General features: G+C 48.0%; 1 protein-coding gene and 1 long non-coding RNA gene across 5 annotated transcripts in view; both read right to left on the bottom strand.

Annotated features, from left to right (window-relative positions):
* The window catches only part of LOC117796021, a 50119-nt gene extending 42500 nt beyond the window's left edge, over positions 1-7619 (bottom strand). The window contains exons 1-3 of one of the 2 annotated variants that reach the window (XR_004620326.1): positions 5019-7619; positions 4354-4457; positions 2665-2739 (exon numbers count right to left, since the gene is read on the bottom strand). This is a non-coding gene — a long non-coding RNA (uncharacterized LOC117796021). The remainder of the gene's footprint in view (positions 1-2664; positions 2740-4353; positions 4458-5018) is intronic. The other variant, XR_004620327.1, reaches the window with a different exon arrangement.
* The window catches only part of NEDD4L (NEDD4 like E3 ubiquitin protein ligase), a 339881-nt gene that overhangs the window by 315403 nt on the left and 8738 nt on the right, over positions 1-15740 (bottom strand). The window lies entirely within an intron of this gene.

The raw sequence follows: 15740 nt of genomic DNA, 5'->3' as shown, positions 1-15740 counted from the left end.
ACGCTTAACTGCTGTGCCACCCAGGTGCCCCTCTAGTGAATTTTTCTTTTCAGTTACTGTACTTTTCAACTCCAGAATGTTTTTTTTTTTTAAGATTTTATTTATTTATTTGACAGAGATAGAGACAGCCAGCGAGAGAGGGAACACAAGCAGGGGGAGTGGGAGAGGAAGAAGCAGGCTCATAGAGGAGTAAGCCTGATGTGGGGCTCGATCCCATAAGGATGGGATCACACCCTGAGCCGAAGGCAGACGCTTAACCGCTGTGCCACCCAGGCGCCCCCAGAATGTTGTTTTTTTTTTTTTAATAATCCACACCTTTCCTTACATTCAGTACTTAGTGACAAATCACTCCATTTTTTCCTTTAATTCTTTGGGCATGGTTTCCTGTAGTCCTTTAAACATACCCATCATAGCTGATTTAAGTTTTGTGTAGACCATCCAACAGCAAGGATTCCTCCACGACTGTTTCCATTAACTGTTTTCCCTTTGTATGGGCTGGCCCTATTTTCCTTTCCTTTCTGGATATCTCGTAGTTTTCTGTTGAAAGCTAAACACTTCAAAGAATATAATGTTTCAATTCTAGAAATCAGCTTCCAGAATTATTATAGATCCCCGGGTTTGTTGTTCTTGTTACAGAATCAGTCCAGGAAAATCACTAAAGTCTCTATTTTTGTCATACACAGTCCCTGAAGTCTCTGTTGAGTTCACTTAGTGGTTTGCCAACGATGGCATGACGACGCTGAACCAATGACCTTCCAGCCTTTACCAAGGGCTTCTGTGTACGTGTGGGGGTGTGCCTTCGGTGCCCTGTCAGACAGTGTGTAACTCCCCCTTAGTCTTCACTTCTGCTTGCACAGAACATCAAGGCAGCCAGAGGTGAGAACTTAGGGTCTTCTCAGGTCTTTCCTGGGCACGTGCAAAGCCTTGTAAATTCCGAGAGACGGGCTGGAGTTTTTCAAAGCCCTTGATGGACATTCCATTCTCAGGTTTGCCCATTCTCAGGTTTTTCTTATCGGATATTTTGGTCAGTTACTGGCTGGCCCTGACTAGCAAGAGCATCTTCAGGGAGCGGTGATTAAACAACTGCATCTGACTGTTTCCAACAAATGTTTAGTGAGTAGAGCCCCTGACACAGAGTGAATGGAGTCAGGTCAAATAAAGACAAGCCGGAAGAATGGAGCTTTTAAGCCAGCTGCCACGCAAGTCAGATACTGACATTTCCTGCAGGAGCAGGCCTTTTAGGGAGCTACGAAATTCTGTTCTGCCCCATCCAGTGGCTTCTAGACTGCTGGTTTTCACAATTACCATACCTGCAAGGCTGTCAGCTTTCGAGGTCACAGTGCAGCCAGGGCAAGAGGGGTGGGGGAGGGGGAATGAAACATGAGAGACTATGGACTATGAGAAACAAACTGAGGGCCTCAGAGGGGAGGGGGGTGGGGGAATGGGATAGACCGGTGACGGGTAGTAAGGAGGGCACGTATCGCATGGTGCACTGGGTGTTATACGCAACTAATGAATCATCGAACTTTACATCGGAAACCGGAGATGTACTGTATGGTGACTAACATAATATAATAAAAAATCATTAAAAAAAAAGGAAAAAAGAGAGAGAGGTGGGGGAGATGGGATTAACACAAGTTAAAACACCACCATTCCCACTGAGGCTCACTATTCCTACCGAGAGACCTCACTGCTTTCCTTAAATGATTATTCCTCAAATTGCTGCAAGTCTTTAGCAAAGTTCTGAAAAAGCTGGCATTGTTAGCTTTTTGCCATCGTTCTCAACGCATTTATGGGATCCGTGTTTAGAGGCCCTTACTCTGCCCATCTGGAATTCTACGGCCCTTCTCTTTATTTTCGCCTGAAATGTTAGTGGAGTATTTGCCACCATTTAAAACTCAGTATAACTGAGTCACCCAGCATCACAACATTAACACTTCCTATTCGTGTTCTGAGAGACGGCTACTTTAAAAGTATACACAAGGAAGACGTGGAAAATTTGTAAACACTGCCTTCTAGCCAGCCAAACTTTCTTCCCGGGGAATCCCTAGCATCAACCGCTTCCTAACACTCAGCTTAGGAAAGAGAAAAATGATTAGAATCTAGAGTGCTTTTAGTAAGAATTTTCCCACACTGCTGAATTTACAGCAACTTCAACTTCTGAGAGTCCGTTCTGGGCAAGACGGCCCCAAGGGCAACTCTAACGTTGCTGGTACTCCGCTACCTGAGAAGTTGTGGAAACAAAGCCGTGACAGTTGTGCTCATGCTGCTGCTAACACTTGCTGAGGAAGGGCACGAGGAGATCACCGTAATTCGTAATTCGAGAGAAGAGTGGGTAACAAGGAGCTCAGAAGAACACACCCTTTTCAAACGGAGAATTAAAGATCCAGCGCCCTCAGAGGCCCCACTCTGTCTCCTACCAGCAGGGCCTTCCCATCACATCAGGGCCAAACCTGGTCCATAGCCAACTCCTCACTGGCCTCTCTTAAGTGTCTACCTTTCTGGGATGAGTAATAGGAAAAAAGAGAAAGAGTAAGTGGGGAGCGGACATTTTTCCTTGTAGGTTTCCTTTCGGTCCTCCGTGCATCAGTGCTCAGGCAGTGCCTGACACTTCACACACGACCGTGGGAGAATCTGTTGACGTTTATCTCCTTTATCACTTACCAGAATCATATTTACTCGTTTCCTCACCGAGCTCCTCCACTTTGCAAGTAACAATCCTCTTTCTCTCTGCCAAGCCTACAAACAAATCAGGATTGAGAACAGCAATCGGGATGCTTCTGTTCTCTGTGTTTAAGAATTGTGCAGCCCTGTTGCCAAACAGTGCAATCCCACTCTGCCCTTCAGGAAGTTCCACCCCCGGGTCCAATCCCCCACCTCGACACAGAATTTCCTGCACTCCCCCTGCTGCCACCACCAGCTGTCCTCTAGAATCCTCGCACTCCCAGCCTGGCTCAGAAGTGCCAACTTCCCAGGTCACCTCACTTCACCTCCAATCTGCGTAACACTGTAATGCCATTTCTCTCTCCAGCTTCCACTACTCACAGCTCCACTGGGACTTGAATTAGATATTAGAAAGGACGATACATGTGGGCGGTCATGACAGCACTGTAAGTACTGCAAAGTCCTCAGAGCTACTCTTCTTACTTCCTAGCTTAGGCTCAATTTCTTAGCTAAAACACCCTATCAGAGTTGTGCAGTGATACCAGGATTTTCTACCATTTCCCTTAATGGTCGCTCTTCACGGCCCAAGGTCATCGTGGTATTAGATGCACACATACACCCTCAAAATCGGGTTCGAACACACGCCAGCCTGAAAGATGAATGTGGACTTTCACCCAGACCTGTTTTAAACTAGGACTAGATACTGCCTGACCCAAACCATAAGCCTGCACCGCGAGTCTCCACACCAATTTGCTTCCAGAGAGCTCCGCTTGGTGGTGCTGAACCCTCCCTTGTTCCCCTGCTGTTCTTTCTTGGCAGACACTGAAAATGCATTTAAGCTCACTTTAAAAGAAAGGGCCTTTAAAATGCTTACATTGGTGAGCATATCAAGGATCACTGAAAGATGACAAATTCTGAATCCACTGTGGGTGTGTAGGAGGGATCTAAGTTTAGAAACCTCACAAAAATCAACCCAATCCCCAAATGGGCATGTGGCATTCGAGGAGAAAGTGCTCGCTCAGCAGTTACTGAATTTCCTTGTGCCTAAAAATCAATGTCCCAAGTAAAACCCCAAACCACCTAACTTCTATGAAAACAGAGGCTTCAAAACAGGATTTACAAAAGGCTTCCAAAAATATCATGAGAGGTAACAGGAAATAGACAACTAAAGTGACTTGGGGGGTGGGGGCACAGAGGGGGGATGGGTCTATAGTTCTACTGTATGAGAATTCAGTGATTTCTGCTTTTACTTTTGTTAAAGATTTATACGAAGTTTATCTCCTGATACTAACTCTACAAGATACGCATCTTAAAGAATATGGCCGGTTCCTTCTGAACCCAGCACGAACAACCTTGGCATGCCATTCAGCCACCCTGGGACTCTAAACACTTATTTCAACAGAAAGTCCTCATTCAACACCTTCTCAGACCTCTCCTGAAGGAGTTGCCATCAGAGCCCATACCCTGTTACATCCACACCCTGAGTGGCGGGCAAGTATGCTTTCCCAGGGGATAAATTTAATTTCCAGAAACAGCTTCAAAGCCAACCATAGTGACTAAGAAGAGTGTTCAATCCAGTTAAGAGCATGTTAATGAGGTGTTACTGTAAGGCAACGAGGCTAATGTGGACAGTAACCTGGCTGAAAAGGCAGTTTTGACAGAATAAGGATTTCTAAGAAATTCACTGACCTACAGTTACCTTCCCAAGAAACCACCTTGAATGGCAATGCTCATCTGGATGGGGGGCATCCAGGCGATCTGTTAAGAAGATGTTCCTTATTTTATGGTCATCCCTGATGAAAAGCAAAGGGAGAGAGGCATTATGTTAGGCAAGAATACCAAAGCTATTCAGGAACCGTGTGCAAGTCTGTGCAGCTGAGGCCCCAGCTGCACACTGTGCAGGACCCAAGGACCCGAGTTCTGCCATGCCAGGGACTCCGGAGCCAATCACTGATTTTTGGTTGCCTTGAAAAAGAAAAATACAATGAAAGCATTTACTACTTGGAAAATCGGCAAGGTCATCTGATGGTGACAGTGGGAAAAGGGCTGCTAAGGAATGGAAAGATGAGACTGAATGAATTGTGTTCTTTTACCAGGGAGGTTTTCAGTACCAAGCTATCTTTACCAGTAAAGGCAAGATCTGTGCAAGATCGAACAGTAACCAACGCTGAAGACGTATGAGATCTAACTGACAATACACTGCTGGGGCCAGGTGAGAGTCCCCCACATTCTGACCCATCGCAGCTGTGTAACAGAGCCAACGGACAGAGCACATCAGCTTCCCAAAGAGGCTCCGCCACCCACCATTGGAATTCCCTCCCTGCTGGATGTGACTCTGAGAGCAGGGACCATACCTTGCACAGAAGCCTCCGGCAATGACGACCTTCACGCATTAATACAAGCACATTCGACATCCTCTACATGGCCACCTCATGCAACTGGGTACTCCCACTGATTTCGGTGCTTGTATTCACGGGCAAGATGGCAGCAGTACCTTGCTGGGTCTCCAGCTAACAAGACATCTTTGCGCTCTAGTGCGGAAGTCTGAACAACAGAAGTAAAGGTACTTCCTGAACACAGATCCGGGAGCTGTGGTTTTAGCAAAACAGCATCACCTGTCACATTAAAATCCTAGTTCAACTGAATTAGGCTGGGAATTAGATTTGTAATCAATCTGTACATTGGTTTTAGTGATCATTATGGTGATACATGCAATATAAACATGTTTTTTTCCTTTTATGTTAAGACATATTTTAAGAAGCATTACAATAAAAAATAATTTAAGGCAACACGTGGCGGCCTCACTGATGTTTTCTTTCTAAAGGAGGTCTACTTTATAAAAGCTTTAAAAAATACTATTATCATGTCACCTGCAGTCTTCCCATCCCAAAAAGGAATCCGCAATTAACTGTTCTTCCCAAGGCAAGCAATAGAGAATAAGGTCTTCCTCACTGGGAAATCTTGGGGGCAGAAAAAAGCTCAGCCCAATCAGTTAAGCACTGAGTAATATTAACATTAATATAGTGAATAAACATTATGTTTGTTATGTTGATGGTTATGCCTCAATACTGAGACATACTTACAAGAGTTCCTTTCATTGATCATGCCTTCAGTTTATCAAAACTTCCTATAACTACTTTTGAGTTATGCTTGTGAACCTAAACAAGGGATCTGAAAAGCAGAAACCACACAAGTTCAATGCTGAATGTGGTGTAATCCAGGCTAGCTACCACTAACACCAAGATGGCAGCCAACAAGGAAGTTTTAAGTCCTCCTTGTATCATTTTCACCCACATTTTGTATCCATGTGTGCCATACTGCGAACGTGAGTCCCCCAACATAAAGCTGGAGGCTCTGCTGTTGGCTTGCCAACCTCCATGATGGGATCACCCTTCAGTACTCCCTAGAGCACTGACTTTCCAGCAGAACTGACAAGAGATTAGCAGGTGCGGCAAACAGGACTCCCCCCAAAGCGCTGGCTGGACTGAAGACCCCATCTGTCTCAGGACAACAGATCCAATGGGTGAATGATAGAAACTTCATGCTCACCAAATGGCCCCAGCAGTCCAAGCACCAGGGCACCGTGTGGCCAGCAAAAAAATAAGACCACACAACCCAAGGACTGTTGTAAACAGACAAATCATGCCCATAAAAGTTCCGACCCCAATTTCAGTGGGGCAGCCTCCATCACATCACCATCCAAGGCTAGATTTTAAAATATATAACCTTGAAAATATCAATAATAGGATATCATGGAGGGTTCAATGTCACAAGCTACCAAGGAAGGCTGCTAATACATCCAAAATCCGCCCAGGAGCTGGATAATAATTAGAAACCCCATTAGAAAATTAGCAACTGTATCCTGAGCTACCAAAAGCCAGTCGGTCATTCTAGATCACACTAAAACAAGCTGATTCTCAAAAGGGCTCCTTACCTCTGACAAATCAATGTATTTTTACATTTATCTCTAAATCCAGAGCAGTCCTATAGGATCTTCCAAATTCCCCTCTTCATGTTATCCCTTCCCAAAGGGATACTTAGTAATTAAATTACTATGAGGGGGCCTGCAATAGTTCATAGGCACAAGCAATAAACAGGGTTTGGAATTAAAATTCCTGTGTTTTATCTTACTATAAATTAACAGTAGTATTTTTAAAGGAAAAGATAGTATGTGTTCCCATATTTAGACCTGCAGGGGGAAGCCAACGTCTCAATGATCGTATTTCTGTGAAATCCTCACTGTAAGACCTTCAGGATCGGAAAACGCAGAGCTATTTGATCCTATGCAGAGCTGTGTATAAATAACCACCTTCCTTCCTGCCTCCTCCAGTCTGGAGCCCACGCTACAGAAAAAGAACCCCACGGTCCGGCATGCCTCTTCCTTTGCAGGAACAAATGCAGCAGGGAGAATAGAGAAGGCGTGTCTGGATTCTGACAGAAGACACGAGTTCAAATTCCAACTCTGGCACTTACTAGCTCCCTGGCTTTGGCCCTGTTCCCCTGTAAGTTTTCTTACAGGAAACTGTGAAAGACGGGACGTACAATGTCTCAGGACTGGTTCATGGGTTAAGCTAGCCAGTGATGTAAAACTGATACACACTGCAGTGGGACTGCTCAACCCTGGCACTACTGGCATTTGGGACCAGGTATTTCTTCATGGTGGGGGACGCCCCGTGCCTTGTAGGATGTTTCACAGCATCCCCTGCCTCTAACCCACTAGACGCCAGTAGTACCTCCCAAGTTATGACAACCAAAAATATCTCCAGGCATTGCCAAGTGTTGGAGGGGACATGTCCCCCAGTTTAGAACCTTTATACTAGGTATGCACGAAATGCAGGTCTCGGGGGACCTGGGTGGCTCAGTTAGGTAAGCAGCCAACTCTCGATTTCGGCTCAGGTCATGATCTCAGGATCCTGGCATCAAGCTCCACGTAGGGCTCCACGCTCAGTGGGGAGTCTGCTCAAGGATCCTCCCTCCCCCCTCTGTCCCTCCCTCCACTCACAAGCGCACTCTCTCTAAACTAAATAAATCTTTAAAACTAATAGTAATAAAAGAAATAAATGTAGGTTTCTCCCTTCCTCCCATCCATGTAGCCCCCAGAAATAAGAAACGTGGGTGATTATTTTAGAGTCCTTCCTTTTTCTCACCTCATCAACCACTAACCAATCCAATGCCACCCGTGTCCTAAATACTCCTGCATTTGTCCCCCTTGCTGGTTCCCACAGTCATCACCACCCTCTCCACCTGGCCAGCTGCGTGACCGCCTACTGTGACTCACCTCACATCGACTCTCCCCTTGCCGCACGGTGAGCACCAGAAAAGCACAAATCAATACCAGTTTCCCAAAGGGCCTCAGAGGATGGGGACTCAGTTCTTCGACAAGGTCCACAGGCTGTCCACACACAGCCACCTCCTCTTTGCCTTTTGGTCTGGCCACCAGGGCCTGCGTGGTGCCCTCCTCCCCCTCCCTGAAGAACTGCCCTGAGACACCTAGGCATGGTGGTCCCACCCACGATCCTGCAAGCCAGACTGCCTGGATCCAAGTCCTGGCTCTGCCACTTACTAGCTCTGTGACGCTCTGAGCAAGTCAATTACCATCTCTGTGCCTCAGTTTCTCACCCTGACCTGGTACAAAGGAGCTAGAAGGACCCATCTCAAAGAGTTGATGTGAAGATTAAGAGAATTCGTTTTTGTAAGACCTTTATACCAGCATCTAGCATGCGGAAAGCGCTCAAATTTTAGCTGTTTGCCTATTTTCATCTAAAACTCAGCTCCGGGGGCACCTGGGTGGCTCAGTCAGTTAGGTGTCCGCCTTTGGCTCAGGTCATGATCCCAGGGTCCTGGGATCGAGTCCCACATCAGGCTCCCTGCTCAGTGGGGAGTCTGCTTCTCCCTCTCACTCTCTCTCTGGGCGCCCACACGCTCTCTCTCAAATAAATGAACAAAATCTTTAAAAATAAATCTTTAAAATTAAAAAATAAATAAAACTTAGCTCAGAAGCTCACTGTGAAGCTGGACACCCTGGCTGGCTTTTCCACCTCTCTGCACGCCCCAGACCCCAAAGCAAAGTCCCATACAATTGTCTCCGCTACTTCAAAGACCACCGCGTGCGACCGCCGTCTGCGTGCTGCTCTCGAACAGATCAGACACTTTCCGGGAGCCAGAGCCTCATGCCCCTGGCTACCTCCGTCCCCAGCACCACATCAGGCCCGGGAGGTGTGCACTCCATCCAAGACACCTGCAATCAGACAACCTCATCAGATCAGCTGGCAAAAAAAAAAAAAAAAAAAAAATCATTTTGAAGACCTTTTTGAATCCTAAGTTGTTCATGCCATAGAGATTATCCCTTTTTTCTAGTCTATGCCATCGCCTAGAATTTGGGGGAAGGAGAATAGGTAAAATTCTAACTGAAAAGACAGACCGCTTGCCTCTCCAAGCCCCAAAGAGGCAAATACGTTCAACAGAAGGGCACAGACTCGCCTTTGATCCTTTGACACACCCTGGGTTTTATTTTCCACAGATTCTTAAAAGGGCAAAGAACCGGTTGAAACTGTCATTGTCCACACCAGAGCACCTGCTTGAAACGCCACTTTGCAGACTCCAGAATGCAGGCTGCCTGGCAAAGAAGGGCATGGTCCTTGTTGCCTAGGAGTTAAAATCACCACAATAATAAGAAAACTGAGCAGGTGCTCCTTCCTGGAGTGACAGGGAGGTTATGGGATTTGGACTTGCCAACAACCCACCTCATCCTATCCATAAAACTAGCCATTAGTGGGCATTCCTGTCCCTTCCTGCAATTATTTTTTTTTTTAAGATTTTATCTGTCAGAGAGAGCGAGCGACCACAAGAACAAGCAGGGGGAGCGGCAGGCAGAGGGAGAAGCAGGCTCCCTGCCGAGCAAAGAGCCCAAAGCAGGACTGGATCCCAGGATCCTGGGATCGAGACCTGAGCCAAAGGCAGATGCCTAACTGACTGAGCCACCCAGGTGTCCCCCTTCCTCCGATTATTCACATTTTTGTGTATTAAGACCAGCCTCATTCCAACAAGACTAAGTTGCTTTAAAGAATATATAAAATATAAATCCTATTGCTTTAAAGAATATATAAAATATAAGCCTATAAAAGCATTTCGAAGAGTCAGGGCAATGGGAGAGAGAAGGTCGAGGACCCCAGAACGTGTACTGTGGCTATCAACCACAAATTAGAATGGTACTTCTCAAGCTTGATATCCCATTTGAAAGGTGAAGAAACTCTCTCAATTCTCCTCTGTGCATCTTAAAATCCTGGGTTGTGATTTCATTCACGAGGCATGAACTAGGTGGGCATCGCGTGGCACTGGCTGCCACGAGGCTGCCAGCATGGCTATGCAGCTGTGTGTGTGGTGCTGACTCAGTGTTCCGTGCCTTCCCAACTGTAGGGAAACTTATACTCATGACCCCTGTCCACCATCACCTGGCCCTCGCTGGGCAGAAGGAGGGCAGCACTGACATATTAGCATTTCCACCTCCTCGGCCTGAGGCAGCTGAAGGGTCGCCCTATGCCAACACAACCAGAGATGGTTTCGAAAGCAGGCCCAGAAACCCCACAGCTGTGATCACACCAAGCTCACTGTGTAGGCAGACCCCCTTACTGCACCAATTTCTCCCTCTCTGCACACAAATACACTCTGGGGTCTCCCAACTTCAGAAAACATCCTCCAGGACCCATTCCTTGCTCTCTGGCAGCCACAGGTCTCCACTCATGTTCACAGCAAAATTCCTCCAGTCCCCACGTGTCTCCACTCTCCTCTCCACTGCATCCATTCCCACCCCTCCGCTTTCACCCAACCCACCAACGCATCTGCCCCCAGGCCTCCAGGCACTCCACTCGTCCCCCACAGCACCAGCCATGCTGGCCAGTTCCACCCCAGTAGCCACTCTCCTCGCCCAGGGCCTGTGAGCTCCTTCACCCGAGTCCTCACCTTTCCGAGTCCCAGGCCTCAATGTCAACTAGACACCAAGAGCCCCAACGTCCCATCCCCGCCCTGAGAGCTCCACTGGGGTCTAGACACTCATATCCACGTGCCTGCTGGCATCACCCCCAAAGCTTCGTAGCTATATTACTTTGAGTCCATTAACACAGACCTTTTTGATCTCCCGACTTCGTCTCCCTCCCTAATTGCTCACACCAAAATCCTAGGTCCTGTCTCTGCAACCGTCAAGTCCCAGCAACCCCTCCCCAGCCTATGCAGAGTCCACCCATTCCACCTCCCCACCCCAGGCCCTGAATCCCGGCTTGCTACACCTCCTCACTGACCAATACCACAGTTCCCTGACTGGCCTCCCTGCTTTCATTCCTGTCCTGCGCCCGACAGCCCAGATCCCGCTACTCCCCTGCCCAAAACCCTCCAATGGCTTCCCACTGCACTGAGGATACCCCAGCCCTCCACAGTGGCTGGCATGGCCCTCCCGATCTCTCCTCCATCCCCCTCTCTGACCCTACTACCTGCTAGCCACTCTGGTTTTCTTTCTGCTCCTACAGCTCATTTTTATCTTGGGGCCTTCCTGTTCACTATTACCCATCTAGAATATTCTGTCTCCAAACCTCAAGTAGCTGGCAACACGGCATTCATTCTCAGCTCAACCCCAATCATATCCCCTATTATGAGGCCCCTGGAGAGGGCCCGCACCTCTACAGACTGGGGGAGGGGGGGCACTCAGCCCTCCTCTAGGACACAAAAACATGTCACAGCCTCTCCCTGATGCAGGGATGGCAAATGCTCAAAACACACACCACATCGCCTCATTACCACGAACGCTCATTTAACATTTACAATGGGCCTGATTCATGCTGAGCAGGGTCTTCTTCTGAGGAGGGGGACGCTGTGCTGCCCAGTGTCTGAAAACCATTCCTACGTCTGGGGCTCCCCCACAGTGTGACTTCTGGTGGGAAGCCAGGCCCACCTCCCACGACAGAAACCAAAACTTTCAGAAGGGAGGAACAAACCCCTCGTAGCCCTCCCCTGGCAGCAAGGGCGGCTGGCACATGACCGAGATTGGCCCAGGCCTCCGAGAGGCCGGACGCAGGCCAGAAGCAGTGCAGCAGGCCCAAGACTGCTCTCCGTGCAAAGGCCGGCTTTCCAGACTGACCCTTGGCTGGTGTCTGGGAACTCGGACGGTCAACGGTTCTCTCCACAGATACAAAATGTCCCCGAAATGAGAAGTGTGCTCATGGTGCCTGGACTGTGCCCACCACGCAGTCTAGGCTGAACAGTGACTCTCCTTCCTGGCGTCTGCAATGGTAGTAAGTGCTGGAGAGAAGGTGCTTACAGGAGCAGCCCCCGAGAAAACCCCAGGGCGCGGAGCCTCTACAGAGATTCCCCGGTGCACAACATGGCACACACGGTGTCACAGCGGCCGCTGGAGGCATTGCGCGCATCCCGTGTGCCGCCCCCAGGAGAAAATTCCCAGAAGCTCAGAACCTGGTTTCCTCTGGACCTCACTACAGGCAGCTGTTCCTTTGGATTTTGCTCTGTATCCTATCACTGTAATAAACCGTAACTGTGAGTATAACCATGTCTGGGTCTTGGAAGCTCTTCTCTTGAATCACTGAACCCGAGTGGTGGCGAGGACCCCCAACACGGGTGAGAAAGAGGAGAGCTGGGGTGCCTGGGTGGCGCAGTCGTTAAGCGTCTGCCTTCGGCTCAGGGCGTGATCCCAGCGTTCTGGGATTGAGCCCCACATCAGGCTTCTCCGCTAGGAGCCTGCTTCTTCCTCTCCCACTCCCCTGCTTGTGTTCCCTCTCTCGCTGGCTGTCTCTCTACGTCAAATTAATAAAATCTTCAAAAAAAAAAAAGGAAAGAAAGAAAGAAAGAGGAGAGCTGGTGCAGCCCCAGCAGGAGGAGTGCGGCCACGCAGCCTCCGGAGACAGAGGCGGGACGGGGTCGGAGGCAGCACTCAGTGCCAGGGAGCCGGGATTCTCTCGCTGGGATGTGGGGTGCCCAGCCTCCCCTGGCCCCTGACTGCTATCTAAGGCCTAGGTCTCCAGCTTGACAGATACTTCTGTGCTATCTAAAATGCCTTCAATAAATCCCTTTCTGCCTAAATTCATCAGAATTGGTCACTGTTGCTTGCAATCAAGAGCCCTAACTATAACAGATTTTGTATAAAATGCGCTATAAAGGGGTGCCTGGGTGGCTCAGGTGGGTAAGCGTCTGCCTTTGACTCTCAGGTCATGATCTCAGGGTCCTGGGAGCAAGCCCCATGTTGGGCTCCCCGCTCAGTGGGGAGTTTGCTGGTCCCTCTCCCTCTTTCCCTCCCCCTGCTTGTGCTCTATCTTCCAAATAAATAAAATCTTAAAAAAAAAAAAGGGCTATAAATAAAATTGAAATGGCTGCATCGGGGAGCAGGCAGAGGGTCCTGTGGGTCCCATGGTCCCAGTCTGCGGAAGCTGGTCATTCTGAATGGGCAGAGCAAAGGCAGAGCGGGTCCAAGTGCCTGGCTGGCTCCTGGACCCAAACTGTATGCCTCTTCATTCAAGGCTCCTTTCAAATTGCCTTGAGGCAGAAGCCCTGGGAATGAACAGGGCAGGAGACCAGTCACTAAGACACAGAAATTCCCAGAACCAGAGACTTCATCTAGATAAGGTCGCTGGCTGTTCTCATCAGCCCAAGGAACTGACGAGAAGCAAAAAAACTCAGACGCTAAGTTTTCACAGGAGCAATACTGCCAAACATTCAGGTTCTGATGACGCTAGTCCGCGGCCGTTCAACCCCCCCAACACACAACCCTAAAGCCCCAAACTCACACCCAGCAGGATGCCGGAAGGGGCAGTCTGCCACCGCCAGCCCCAGCCCCATCCAGATGCAGCTGCAAAGGACAGGGACCATAGGAGGGCCTCACACTGGGCATAATCCAGCAGAGCCAGAAGCTGCCAGGCAAGCTGACCAAGCCAAGGACTCCTTGCTAGTCCTGATCCACCAGCTACCACACTGAGTTTTCTGATTTTTCCCCTCTCCCAAGTGGGAAGTTTATTGTAGTATCTTACTCTTTCTTTACCGTTGTAGGCTGATGTTTGGGGGACCTAACCTATTCAGCCATAAATCACTAGACCATTAAAAAAAAAAAAAACCAAAACAATCAAAAAAACCCGTTTCAAATGTAAGAGAAGGGACAGTATGTCACCTAGAGATCCTTGCAATACTTAGATGAATATCTGGGTTGCCTCCCTAGAGAAGGGGAGCCATGGGTATTTCTGAAGGTGTATGTATCTGAAGGGGGATGAATTTTCCAACAGGTGGACCGTAGGGTCTCACTGACTTCACCTTAGTTCAAGGGGTAGACCCTTAGAACACTAAAGGGAATTCCATCCCCTCCTTACTATTAGCTAGTTGAGAGATAAGCAGATAGGAGCTTCAGTGACCAATGGAACACAAGAGATTGCCTGGGTGTTTCTGGGAATGAAATTTCTTTAATCTTAAGAGAAAGACACAGGAAGCCATTCTCTTTGTTCTGCAAGCAGGAAAAAAGAACACGGCTCTGGCTGCCGCTCGCAGCCACCTGAGAACCTGTAGGTCTCTGAAAAGGGCTAGACTTTCGACAGTGGAGTAAAGAATGGAACTTGATTCCTTAATGACACCACCGAGCTGGCACAGTCCTTACTGTCCAGGTGGGCGCTTAACAGACCCATCGTAACTGAGCAAGAGATAACGTTCATTTCCATGACAACTATCAATAATCTACCATAATACACAAATTGAGATTGGCCAACTCAAGCACCACAGTTCTGTAGGCTGTTAACTTTGGGGACAGGAAGGAGGGAGTGTGTATGAGTGCAAGGAACCCACGACCACATTAAGCACACAGATCAACTGTAAGATGCATCCTTATGTCAGAAATACTAAAAGCAGCGGGGGGGGGGGGCCACACAGAGACAAGGGCCAGATGACACATAACGTGACATCTGTCAACTGCACCCTTTTGTTTGGGAAGGGACCATCATGAAACGGACTCGGATGTACTGACACCATATGGACATTACAAGTCTGCTCCAAGGCCAAACGAAGAGCAGCTCCCAGATACTTAGATACCTGCCCAGGCGACCACAGCTGTGCACAGCACCATTTTGACATCTAAAACGATTCAGGGCTGCACCAGCAAGACGTTAAGGCAAAACCCAAAGACACACACACACACACAAAAAAAAAAAAACAGGTTTCAGTTTGGTTTTTATAATGCACACAAAAAATTTCAGAGAACCTAAAACATTACTAAAGATTTAAATTACTTCTATGCAACTGTAATGCACAGAAGGACGTAAATACAAATTTGAAGTGTCCACGGTGGAGAAAACGAGACCTGCACTCTACAAGCTACAAGTGAAAAGTCGTCTGATTTCCTGGTCACTTTGAACAATGTCCCATCCTTCACCTATCCCTCCGCTTCCCATCTTGGCAGGCAGCTCCTCAAAGGCACGAGTGGCAACGAGACGACCTTGATATCCTTAAATACAGAGCACACGGCGGGCCCTCGATGAACTTACATTCAATGGAACACACACTATCAGTATCTGTTCTCAGCAAGTGCTCTCATTTTTACCCAAAGCCTGAAGTACTACAAGTATCTGGGAGGTTTCTATCTCATTTTGAAACTTACTTTTATATTAAGAAAAACTTCTCTGTAGAAAAATATAAGAAAAAACATTAAAAGGCAATGAAAATCACCTGAAATCCCTTTGCTCAAAGATAACCACCACGAACATCCTGGGATACATCCCCAGTCATTTTTTTCCTATACATGAATACTTTTAAGCACAATGGGACTGCACCCACTACTCTGTAACCTGCTTTCTCCAGTTAGATGAGTAGTGACTGCTCTACGTTTTTAAATATTCTCCAATACCTTCCCACCCTGCCAGTCACCCCATGGCTGCACGATGTTCTTCTCTACCTCACTTCTCAAAGAAGGAAAGGAAAAGCTCCGAAGGCCAAGCTCAACGTGTTCTCTTTCACTAATAACAGCCAGGGAAATGAAGACATCTCTTCCAAAGGCAATTTCTCAATTATCGGCATCAACATACTCTAGAACTCAGATAACACAG

Source organism: Ailuropoda melanoleuca, chromosome 14 (genome assembly GCF_002007445.2).
Source record: "Ailuropoda melanoleuca isolate Jingjing chromosome 14, ASM200744v2, whole genome shotgun sequence".
NCBI classification, from domain to species: domain Eukaryota; kingdom Metazoa; phylum Chordata; class Mammalia; order Carnivora; family Ursidae; genus Ailuropoda; species Ailuropoda melanoleuca.
Note: the sequence above shows the minus strand (reverse complement) of the source record. Positions and strands in the feature narration are given on the sequence as shown.